The following is a 12,814-nucleotide window of genomic DNA, read 5'->3' on the forward strand; positions in this document are numbered from 1 at the left end:
AATAACAACCATTATAACATAATATGTACAGTAATAGTAGTCCATAGCAATTCCATAATGTAGCACTATCCCGATGTTCTTTTCTGTCCCGCTCTTGAATCCACATCAGGAAGGGAAGAACAATAGGTCCAATTTAAAGTGCACTAAGTTAAAACAATAAACAAAAATAATAAATCATAAAGAAGAAGAAGAAACAAAACAACAACAACATATACAGAGGGGAACTCAAAAACAGAAAAAAAAAAAAAAAAGACGGGCCATATAAAACTATAACTATCTAAAACATATTTATAGGAATGGGGCAAAATTCAAGGTCTCATTAAGACCATGGGGCTTGACCGTGTCCAGGGTCACAATCCACTTAAGTTCTCGCTGAGCAAGGAGCTGTTTCACATTTCCACCTCGTATACCCATGTGAACCAATTCAATCCCCCGGACCATAAAGCTTCTTGGATCACAATTGTGAACCTCCCTGAAATGTTTAGGGATCGTAGTTAGCTCCGATATGTCCGCCACTGTCTTGGCCGCGCCAATGCCCCGCACATGCTCCCTCACTCTCACTCTTAGTTCTCTCGACGTCAGGCCCACATAAATAAGTGGGCACCCACAAGTGGCATAATATACCACATTCCTGCTACTGCAGGAAATATAGTCTTTGATTTGGAATTCCCTTGTGCCGTCAGCAGAGTGAAAGGAGGTGCTGCGCTGGACATTGGCGCAGGCGAGACAGTGGCCACAAGTATGACAACCCCTACTCGGTCGTGTAGAGCCAAAAAGGCCTACTGTGGGTGCCGTATAATGGCTCTTTACCAAGAGATCTTTCAAATTTTTGGCCCTCCGTGGGGTCATGCGAGGATAATCGGAAAGGTACGGACCCAGGGAGGGTTCTGTGCTGAGGATACGCCAATGTTTCCCAAGGATAGCTCTGATGTTGTCCCACTCATGATTGTACTCTGATATAAATCTAATTGTCTCATCTCCAATATCCCTCCTCTTCTTGTTGTAGAGCAGATGATTACGTGGGGTTCTCCTGGCCCTATTATACCCATACCGAACACACCGCCTACTGTACCCCCTTTGATGGAACCGTTCACTTAGGTCCTCGGCCTGTCTTTCAAAGGTATGGTCAGTGGAGCAGATCCGCCTCATCCGGAGGAACTGTCCGACCGGGACGGCCCTAATGGTGGCTTGGCTGTGCCCAGATGAAGCATGAACCAATGAGTTCACTGCTGTTTCTTTTCGAAACACATCCGTTTCAATAGATAAATCAGGACCAACTTTAAGACAGATATCCAGAAAATCGATGGTATCATAATCATACTTATAAGTAAGCCTGATATTAAATGAATTCGAATTGAGCACAGCCATAAAATCCCTGAGTTGTTGTTCCGTTCCACGCCAAAAAAATAAAACGTCATCAATGTAGCGCAGCCAACACAGCACATGGTCGGCGGCCTCCGCCCCCGCGTCACCAAAAACCAACCTCTCCCAAAACCCCAGGAAGAGGTTGGCATACGCGGGCGCGCAGGCCGCACCCATGGCTGCGCCACGCTTTTGTTGGTAAAAGAAATCCTTAAAAGTAAAAAAATTATGCGTTAGAACGAATTCCAACAACTCAAGGATAAGCTCACACAAAGGACCGTCCAGGTCGGAGGCCCCCAGGAAGAAGCGGACCGCCCGTAGACCATCAGTGTGTTCGATACAGGTATAGAGGGCCTCTACATCAGCTGTTACGAGGAGAGTCCCACTGTCCACAAAGACCCCGTCAACCCTAGTCAGGACGTCCGTTGTGTCCTTCACAAATGACGGTAGCGTTTCCACCAATGTTTTAAGATAATAATCTATAAATTTACATGCAGGGTCACATAGGCCCTACATACCGGACACAATCGGACGTCCCGGGGGGCCGACCGGGTCCTTGTGGACCTTAGGCAGGAGGTAAAATGTTGGTACCTTGGGATATGCAACCATCAGGCCATCCAGGACTTTTTTTCTTTATTATCCCATTTTCAAAAGCTCGGCACATATTAACATATTATGTTATAATGGTTGTTATTCTTTTGTATGACCCATGATGTCTGATCCTGTCCGTCTCTTTTGCGGTGTTCATACGCTAATGTAGGCTCATCTTTTCACTGTTGATGTAGTGTGATTATTAACTTATTAACTTGCTGTGGTGCGCGTGCGCCGGCTTGCTCCGCCCCCCTGCGCCTTCTGGGTCCGGCCGATGTGCGTCCGCGGCGGGTGACTGGGTTGCCATGGTTCCCATGCACCCACTCGCTTGTCCGCTGACGTGGGCCGGGCTTGGGGGGGTGGCGGGGGGTGGGCCGCCGGCGCATGCGCCGCCATTCACAGCGCTACACAGCCTGCGGTCACAAGATTGTCATGTGACCCAGGAAGTGATGTTAAAAGGTCCTGGCTGCAGAAACAAGGCACTCCCCTTGAGAAAGCCAAGTATAGGAGCGGCGAAACGCGCGTCGGGGGTTGCGCCCTATCCAGGGACCCCTTTGTGCATGGTAAGATCCGGGTATGGTTGGTGTCTGGAGGGAGATCTTGTTTATGCTGGCAAGCAATGTATTATTACCAGTCCCTCCCATGGCATTGTTCACATCCCTGCCTCAGCATGGTGCATGATTATCTGGTCTGGAGCAATGGAGCTTCTTTTAGTGTCAGTGACACTTACTACATAGGTGGACCAGATGGCATTGTCCTATTATGAGGTGGTGGGGGTGCCACGGATCTTCTAGTGTTTAACATTTACCCATAACTACAAGGCACAATTATCATATCACTATATAGTATATGTATTGACTATATATGTGTTTGGGTGTTCCTGGTGTTTTCTATTGGTGTTTTTTAACGTGTGGTTTTTAATATTTTTCTGTTAATAAAGTTTATATTTTCCTATATACTCCTGTGGTTCTCCTATGATTATATTAACATGTGCTATCTGTATCAATTGCTTTTTATTTTTGTCTTACTCTATTAATGTAGACATACTTTGGGGAAGCATTCGTGCAGGGGTGCATTCGTGCACTATTATTCGTGTACTTTTACTCAAAGTAGTTTTTTCTAAGTGCTGGCAGTTATACCATGGCAGTTAGACAGGGCAGGAAACAGGTAAGACAATCTAAATCTATTCCCTGTTCATTTGGAACAGAACAAATATTCACCATATGTATTTGTATTAGCTATATCCTGGCTGCCGCATTCACTCACATTCACCATCCTTGCATTAACTCTGTTTACACCATCCATATCGGCCCCTCTGTCCTTCCCTCTCCTATGTATAGCACTCATGCTCTGTTCACATTGCTTAACAGCACAGATCCATTCAGTCCCACCATCCAACACAAGAGACGCTCTCACAAATCACTTAACCATCTGCTTACTCTTTCTATCCTCCTTCTCCTAGTCGCTGGAGACATCTCTCCCAACCCCGGCCCCCAATAGCCAGTTAAACCTGTTATAGCCAGTCAAACCTCCCAACTGCTACACTCAGAAACCCCTCTAACCTTATTAATATTCCATGCATGCCTTCTGTCTTTTTCAATTGTGCCCTTTGAAATTCTCGCTCTGTGTGTAATAAACTATCCTTCATCCATGACTTCTTCCTTTCTAATTCTCTTAATCTCCTGGCTCTTACTGAAACCTGGATCCAGCAGTCAGACACCACCGCTGCTGCTGCTCTTTCATATGGTGGACTACACTTTTCTCATACCCCAAGATCGGACAACAGAGCAGGTGGAGGCGTTGGTCTGCTCCTTTCACCCAAATGTACCTTCCAAGTTATCCCCCAAGTGCCCTCACTTGTCTTCCCTTCCTTTGAGGTCCATGCTGTCAGACTCTACATCCCCTTCTCCATGCGAGTGGCGGTGGTGTATCGTCCTCCCAGCCCCTCTCATCAGTTCCTGGATCACTTTGCCACCTGGCTTCCACACTTTCTCTCCTGTAACATCCCCACCCTCATCATGGGTGATTTCAATATCCCCATTGCTTCTCCCCTCTCCCCATCTGCTTCTCACCTTTTATCTCTAACCTCCTCTTTCAGCCTCTCGCAGCATACTAACTCTCCAACGCATGAAGATGGAAACTCCCTTGACTTAGTCTTCTCCTGGTTTTGCTCAGTGGATGATTTCACAAACTCCTCTCTCCCGCTGTCTGACCACAACCTTCTTTCATTCTCTATCAAGAACTGCCATCCCGCTCAGGTCATCCTCACTTTCTACACTTATAGAAACATACAGGCCATTAACACCCAGAAACCTATGAAGAACTTGCAGTCCTCATTGGCCCCAATCTCCTCCATCTCATGTCCTGATTCTGCTCTGAAGCATTACAATGAAACCCTGCAAAGTGCTCTGGATGAAGCTGCACCTCCTATACATAAAACAACTCAGCCCAGACGGCAACAACCGTGGCACACGCTGCAAACACGTTTCCTGCAGCGGTGCTCCAGGTGCGCCGAACGTCTGTGGAGAAAAACTAATCTACCCGAAGATTTCATCCATTATAAGTTCATGCTAAAAACATACAACTCTGCCCTTCACCTCTCCAAACAAACCTATTTCAACACCCTCATCACCTCACTGTCCAATAACCCTAAACGTCTCTTTGACACTTTCCAGTCCCTAGTCAACCCAAGAGTGCAGGCCCCATCCATGGATCTCCGCGCTGATGATCTGGCCAATTACTTCAAAGAAAAAATTGACCACATTCGACAGGAAATCATCTCCCAATCTCTTCATACCATGCACTGTCCTCCCTCCCCTACTGCATCTAGTTCACTCTCTGATTTTGAATCAGTTACAGAAGAAGAAGTAATCAGGCTCCTTGCATCTTCTCGCCCAACCACTTGCACCAGTGACCCCATTCCGTCACATTTCCTCCAGTCTCTTTCCCCGGCTGTCACCTCTCACCTAACAAAGATATTCAACCTTTCTCTCACTATGGGTATTTTTCCATCCTCATTTAAGCATGCCATCATACATCCATTACTTAAAAAAACCATCCCTCGATCAAAACTGTGCCGCTAATTATAGACCTGTCTCTAATCTTCCCTTCATCTCTAAACTCCTCGAATGCCTGGTCCACTCCCGTCTTACCCGCTATCTCTCAGATAACTCTCTAACCGACCCTCTTCAATCTGGTTTCCGCTCTTTACACACTACTGAAACTGCCCTCACTAAAGTCTCTAATGACCTACTAACAGCTAAATCTAATGGTCACTACTTCATGCTAATTCTCTTGGATCTCTCCGCAGCATTCGACACTGTGGATCATCAGCTCCTCCTCACTATGCTCCGCTCAATTGGCCTCAAGGACACCGTTCTCTCCTGGTTCTCCTCCTATCTCTCTGACCGATCCTTCACTGTATCTTTTGCTGGTTCCTCCTCCTCTCACCTTCCCCTTACTGTTGGGGTTCCTCAAGGATCAGTCCTAGGCCCCCTCCTTTTCTCTTTGTATACTGCCCCTATTGGACAAACAATCAGTAGATTTGGTTTCCAGTACCATCTCTATGCTGATGACACCCAATTATACACTTCTTCTCCTGTTATCACGCCGACCTTTTTAGTAAACACCAGTGATTGTCTTACCGCTGTCTCTAACATCATGTCCTCCCTCTATCTGAAACTGAACCTGTCAAAAACTGAATTCCTCGTGTTTTCTCCCTCTATTAACCTACCTTTGCCTGACATTGCCATCTCCGTGTGCGGGTCCATCATTACTCCAAAGCAACATGCCTGCTGCCTTGGGGTCATACTCGATTCCGAGCTTTCATTCACCCCCCACATCCAATCACTGGCTTGCTCTTCTTATCTGCATCTCAAAAACATTTCTAGAATTCGCCCTTTTCTTACTTTCGACTCTGCAAAAACTCTTACTGTTTCACTTATTCATTCTCATCTGGACTTTTGTAACTCTCTACTAATTGGCCTCCCTCTTACCAAACTCTCCCCGCTCCAATCTGTCCTGAATGCTGCAGCCAGGATCATATTCCTCACCAACCGTTACACCGATGCCTCTACCTTGTGCCAGTCATTACACTGGTTACCCATCCACTCAAGAATCCAGTACAAAACTACTACCCTCATCCACAAAGCACTCCATGGCTCAGCACCACCCTACATCTCCTCTCTGGTCTCAGTCTACAACCCTACCCGTGCCCTCCGCTCTGCTAATGACCTCAGGTTAGCATCCTCAATAATCAGAACCTCCCATTCCCGTCTCCAAGACTTTACACGGGCTGCGCCGATTCTTTGGAATGCACTACCTTGGTTAATACAATTAATCCCCAATCCCCACAGTTTTAAGCGTGCCCTAAAAACTCATTTGTTCAGATTGGCCTACCACATCAACGCATTAACGTAACTATCCCTGTGTGGCCCATTAAAAAAAAAAAAACATAATCAGGTTCATACTTAGGCAGTTAACTGGTTCATGCAGCTTTACATGGACACCTGAGCCTTACACTATGGCTGGTCCGAATAACTAAAGCAATTGTAACCAATTACCATCCACCTCTCGTGTCTCCCCTTTTCCTCATAGTTTGTAAGATTGCGAGCAGGGCCCTCATTCCTCTTGGTATCTATTTTGAACTGTGATTTCTGTTATGCTGTAATGTCTATTGTCTGTTCAAGTCCCCTCTATAATTTGTAAAGTGCTGCGGAATATGTTGGCGCTATATAAATAAAATTATTATTATTATTATAAAAGCCATATCACCAAAATGTTATTACTTTATCTTACTACTACATTATATTTTTCTTTTATCCTAATGGAATTAATAAAAAGATGAAGTTTCAACCTATCTCTGGTACCTTTAGACCCTTGGACCCGGTTTCTTTGGCTGGTTTGAAGGTTGAGCAAGCTTGCATGGAAATCTCCTTATGGTTAATTAGAAATTTTTCAAATTACGTTGATTCTTATTATTTGTGATCTGATGATCTAATTGGATGATCCGCTCATTTACATAGCGCTGGCTTTAGGCTCCGCTTACATGCAATGCTAGTAGTGGATTTGTGCCCTCTTTAATAATGTACAACACAGGAAGGTGTGCGCACCCTGTCAACAGTCATCATCTGGTCAGTGTTTATTTGTCATTTCATATTACGTTATTAATCTCTCTTACTGCTAGCGTTGCCCGCAGGCAAATATCTTATTTTATCTTCATTGTTTTTGTGAGCCTAGTATTAAGCTGCTCACAGGGTCTAAAGCTACTGCATACCTCAGCTACCTGCTGCAGTTTTTAAGAAACATGGACGGAAGCGTAAAATGAAATAAGCTGCCTTTGAAATACACAAATATGCCAGTTCTCCCGGGTTAGAGGCATCTTTTCTCCCCGACTAATAAGTGATTGTGTGCATCACCTCTGTTAACTCAGGATTCCCTACAAAATGATAAGTGAAAATGTTTTTTTTTTTTTTTTTTAAATCATACAACCATAATGTGAGTTTGGCCGGAATCACACATGAGAGAAATACGTCTGAGTCTCTTATGCTTTCACACATCAGGTTTTTGCCATCAGACACAATCCGGCGAATGTTGAAAAAAATGAAAAGGAAAAAAAGGAATCCGGCGCCAGATTCATTTGACGGATCCGGCGCCCATAGGCTTCCATTCTAGCAAAAAGCCGGCGCAGACAAAAAACATAACTTTGTACGTTTTTTTTCCAGACGCCGGACAAAGACTTTTCGCTGCATCCAGCGAAAGACGGATGAAACGTGAGGCCATCCGGCGATAATACAAGTCTATGAGAAAAAAAACGGATCCAGTGGCAGCTTTCGCCAGATCCGTTTTTTTCAAAAATCGCCGCATTGAGCCTGATGGCAAAAACCTTATGTGTAAAAGGGGCCGAACACTTTTCCTTGCTTGGTGGCTTGCAATGAGGAAATCCCCTACCATTATTCAGCAGGTCTCTATGATTTTCAGAGTTGGATCTCCTGCTTTTCTCTCTTGTTCATGGACTATGTATGATATTACAGATGCCCCTCGCACAGTGCCTAGTGAGTTGTGCTGTATTATGAAGCATAAAACTAGCTAAATATACTATTTTAATCTAATCCCAATATGTAGTAGGTGCAATAATAATAATATCAGCAAATACCTCCAAATAGAAATGTAGTATAGTTTTTCTGATTAGCCATGTCTCTTTCCTCATGTGCAGGCATTGCAGGACCTTACGTATCCATGGCTATGACCACTAGCAACTAGCTAACTGTCACTATATCAGTGGTCGAAACCATGGATACCTAAGGTTCTGTAATGCCTGCACATGAGGAAAGAGAAATAGCGAATCAGAAAAACTATACTACATTTCTAACTGGAGGTATTTGCTAATATTATTATTATTACTACTACACCTACTAAATATTTGGGTAGGATCTTGGAGATGGGAATATTCCTTCAATTAAAACATAGACATTTCTAATTAATCAGGCATAGTGACCACTCCACGGGAAGAGTCAGACTGCCGTATAACTCGGATGAGGATCGCAATGCTCGGACTGGCCACCAGCTCTCCCAACCCAAGTGTGACAGCTGCATAGAGATAGTGTTTGGAATAAAATACATGTGAATAATGCTGAAAATGTCATAATGTTACACATAAAGAGTAACTAAACTTTGTTATTATTAATTTATTGTCCTCAAGGCATCGCAATTTTTATGTCCTTCAATCTGAAACATCATGCTGCAGTTCAGTGTCCCCTGTTTATACTACTTTATACTCAGATGCTGCTCGGCAAGACCCCAACACTATATTGAGAGTATGGGAATCCCCCTGTCTGAGTAAGGGAGTGGAGAGCGGAGAAGCCCCTGTAATGCTTTCAGTAACACATCCACCAAATGGTAATTAGCTGTTTATTATTATAAAACATAAAAGTGGACAGAGTCATTTGAGTAATACTATGTAGAAACAACATATGATCTTTCATTTTATAAGCAAAGTTGCACTTTAAATTGGTGTTATATGTTAATGCCAACTGGATCATTTTATTTATAATGAATAGTTTTTCAACGTTTCCTTTTTTCTCCATCCAAAGAATATAATGGGAAAATGTTGAATATTCTCTTTTCTTTGCCATTTCCAAAATGAATCCGAAACAAGTAGATTTTCTCAATGCCTCCAAATTGCTGTAAACTGATACATTTAGGAAATCATTAATCGACACTATTTTAACCCCTTAGCGACCGCCGATACACCTTTTAACGGCGGCCGCTAAGGGTACTTAAACCACAGCTCCGTTAATTAATGGCGCTGTGGAAAAAGTGAATAGCGCCCCCCAGAGGCCGATTTTCTCCGGGGTCTCGGCTGCCGGGGGTAGCCGAGACCCTAGAGAACATGATTCGGGGTTTTTTTAACCCACCCCGCATTTGCGATCGCCGGTAATTAACCGTTTACCGGCGATCGCAAAAAAACCCAAAAAAAACACGATCTCTTTTTAATTTCTCTGTCCTCCGATGTGATCGCACATCGGAGGACAGAGAAAAGGGGTCCCAGGTGGCCCCCAAATACTCACCTATCTCCCCCGATGCGCCTCGTGTCTCCCGGTGGGCGCCGCCATCTTCAAAATGGCGGGCGCATGCGCAGTGCGCCCGCCAGCCGGCACCGGGAGAATCTTTGGGGTCTCGGCTGCCGGGGGTAGCCGAGACCCCAAAGAGCATGATCGGGGTCGGTTTTACCGACCCCTGTTTTGCGATCGCCAGTAATTAACTGTTTACCGGCAACCGCAAAAAAAAAAAAAAAAAGTAAAGTGTAATTCTCTGTCCTCTGATGTGATCGCACATCAGAGGACAGAGAAATAGGGGGATTCGGGGACCCTACAATACTCACCTGTGTCCCTGGATCCTCTTGCTGCTCCTCCTGGCCGCCGGCAGAAGAAAATGGCGGGCGCATGCGCAGTGCGCCCGCCATCTGTCTCCATCTGCCGGCCGGCAGGAGAACAGCAGTTGGGGCTAAAATTAGGGGTAGGGTTAGGGTTAGGGGTAGGGTTAGGGGTAGGGTTAGGGTTAGGGGTAGGGTTAGGGGTAGGGTTAGGGTTAGGGGTAGGGTTAGGGGTAGGGTTAGGGGTAGGGTTAGGGGTAGGGTTAGGTTAGGGTTAGGGGTAGGGTTAGGGGTAGGGGTAGGGTTAGGGGTAGGGCTAGGGCTAGGGTTAGGGCTAGGGCTAGGGTTAGGGCTAGGGTTGGGGCTAAATTTAGGGTTAGGGTTGGGGCTAAATTTAGGGTTAGGGTTGGGGCTAAATTTAGGGTTAGGCTTCTTTCACACTTACGTCGGTACGGGGCCATCGCAATGCGTCGGCCCGACATACCGACGCACGTTGTGAAAATTGTGCACAACGTGGGCAGCAGCTGTAGTTTTTCAACGCATCCGCTGCCCAATCTATGTCATGGGGAGGAGGGGGCGGAGTTACGGCCACGCATGCGCGGTCAGAAATGGCGGATGCGACGTACAAAAAAACGTTTCATTGAACGTTTTTTTGTGCCGACGGTCCGCCAAAACACAACTGATCCAGTGCACGACGGACGCGACGTGTGGCCATCCGTCACGATCCGTCGGCAATACAAGTCTATGGGCAAAAAACGCATCCTGCGGGCACATTTGCAGGATCCGTTTCTTGTCCAAAACGACGGATTGCGACGGAATGCCAAACGACGCAAGTGTGAAAGTAGCCTTAGGGCTAGGGTTAGGGTTGGGGCTAAAGTTAGGGCTAGGGTTGGGGCTAAAGTTAGGGTTAGAGCTGGGATTAGGGTTAGGGTTTGGATTAGGGTTGGTATTAGGGTTAGGGTTGGCATTAGGGTTACGCTTGGGATTAGGGTTAGGTTTGGGATTAGGGTTAAGGTTAGGGTTGTGATTAGGGGTGTATTGGGATTAGGGTTAGGTTTGAGGTTAGGGTTGAGATTAGGATTAGGGGTGTGTTGGATTTAGGGTTTTGATTAGGGTTATGGTTGACAGTAGGGTTGTTTTGGGGTAAGGGTTGTGATTATGGTTAGGGTTAGTGATTAGGATTATGGATCAGGTTGGGATTAGGGTTAGGGGTGTGTTGGGGTTAGGGTTGGAGCTAGAATTGGGGGGTTTCCACTGTTTAGGTACATCAGGGGGTCTCCAAACACGACAGCCAATTTTGCGCTCAAAAAGTCAAATGGTGCTCCCTCCCTTCTGAGCTCTGCCGTGCGCCCAAACAGTGGGTTACCCCCACATATGGGGCATCAGCGTACTCGGGATAAATTGGACAACAACTTCTGGGGTCCAATTTCTCTTGTTACCCTTGTGAAAATAAAACTTGGGGGCTACAATATCTTTTTTGTGAAAAAAAAAATATTTTTTATTTTCACGACTCTGCATTCTAAACTTCTGTGAAGCACTTGGGCATTCAAAGTTCTCACCACACATCTAGATAAGTTCCTTGGGGGGTCTAGTTTCCAAAATGGGGTCACTTGTGGGGGGTTACTACAGTTTAGGTACATCAGGGGCTCTGCAATCGCAACATAATGCCCACAGACCATTCTATCAAAGTCTGCATTCCAAAAAGGCGCTCCTTCCCTTCCGAGCTCTGCCGTGCGCCCAAACAGTGGTTTACCCCCACATATGGCACATCAGCGTACTCGGGATAAATTGGACAACAACTATTGCAGTCCAATTTCTCCTGTTACCCTTGTGAAAATAAAAACTTGGGGGCTACAATCTCTTTTTTGTGGAAAAAAAAAATATTTTTTATTTTCACGACTCTGCATTCTAAACTTCTGTGAAGCACTTGGGCATTCAAAGTTCTCACCACACATCTAGATAAGTTCCTTGGGGGGTCTAGTTTCCAAAATGGGGTCACTTGTGGGGGGTTTCTACTGGTTAGGTACATCAGGGGCTCTGTAAACGCAACATAATACCCGCAGACTGTTGTGAATTCTGTGGCTGAGTTCACTTCTGTGGTCACAAGTGGTATTGCAGTCTCTGGGCTTCCTCCCTCAGGTGTTTTGGTGAGCTCGTTGGCTGCCTTGCTATTTAGCTCCACCTGAGTCTGTCTTCCTTGCTCCTTGTCAATGTTCCAGTGTTGGATCTGAGCTACTGCATCTTTCCTTGGGCCTGCTGCTCTGCTAGATAAGTGCTTCTAGTTTGTTTTCTGTTTTTTCTGTCCAGCTTGCTATTATCTTTTGCTGGAAGCTCTGAGAAGCAAAGGGGTGCTCCGCCGTGCTGTTAGTTCGGCACGGTGGGTCTTTTTGCCCCTTTGCGTGGTTTTCGTTTTAGGGTTTTTTGTAGACTGCATAGTTCTCTTTGCTATCCTCGCTCTGTCTAGAATATCGGGCCTCACTTTGCTGAATCTATTTCATTCCTACGTTTGTCTTTTCATCTTGCTAACAGTCATTATATGTGGGGGGCTGCCTATTCCTTTGGGGTATTTCTCTGAGGTAAGTCAGGCTTGTATTTCTATCTTCAGGCTAGTCAGCTCCTCAGGCAGTGCCGAGTTGCATAGGTAGTTGTTAGGCGCAATCCACTGCTGCTTATAGTTGTGTGAGGATAGATCAGGTACTGCAGTCTACAGAGATTCCACGTCTCAGAGCTCGTCCTATTGTTTTTGGTTATTGCCAGATCTCTGTATGTGCGCTGATTACTGCACGCTGTGTTGCCTGATTGCCAGCCATAACAGTACAAGGAGCCAGACCAATGATTCCCAATAGAGGGAAAAAAGAAATCCTGACATCATTTTTTTTTCTTAGCTCTGTCTTCAGTCTTTTTTTTCCCCTAGACATTAGAGTGCTTCAGGACACAGCTGTGGACATGGATATTCAGGCTCTGTGCTCCTCAATGGATAATCTCGTT

Source organism: Ranitomeya imitator, chromosome 4 (genome assembly GCF_032444005.1).
Source record: "Ranitomeya imitator isolate aRanImi1 chromosome 4, aRanImi1.pri, whole genome shotgun sequence".
NCBI lineage: Eukaryota > Metazoa > Chordata > Amphibia > Anura > Dendrobatidae > Ranitomeya > Ranitomeya imitator.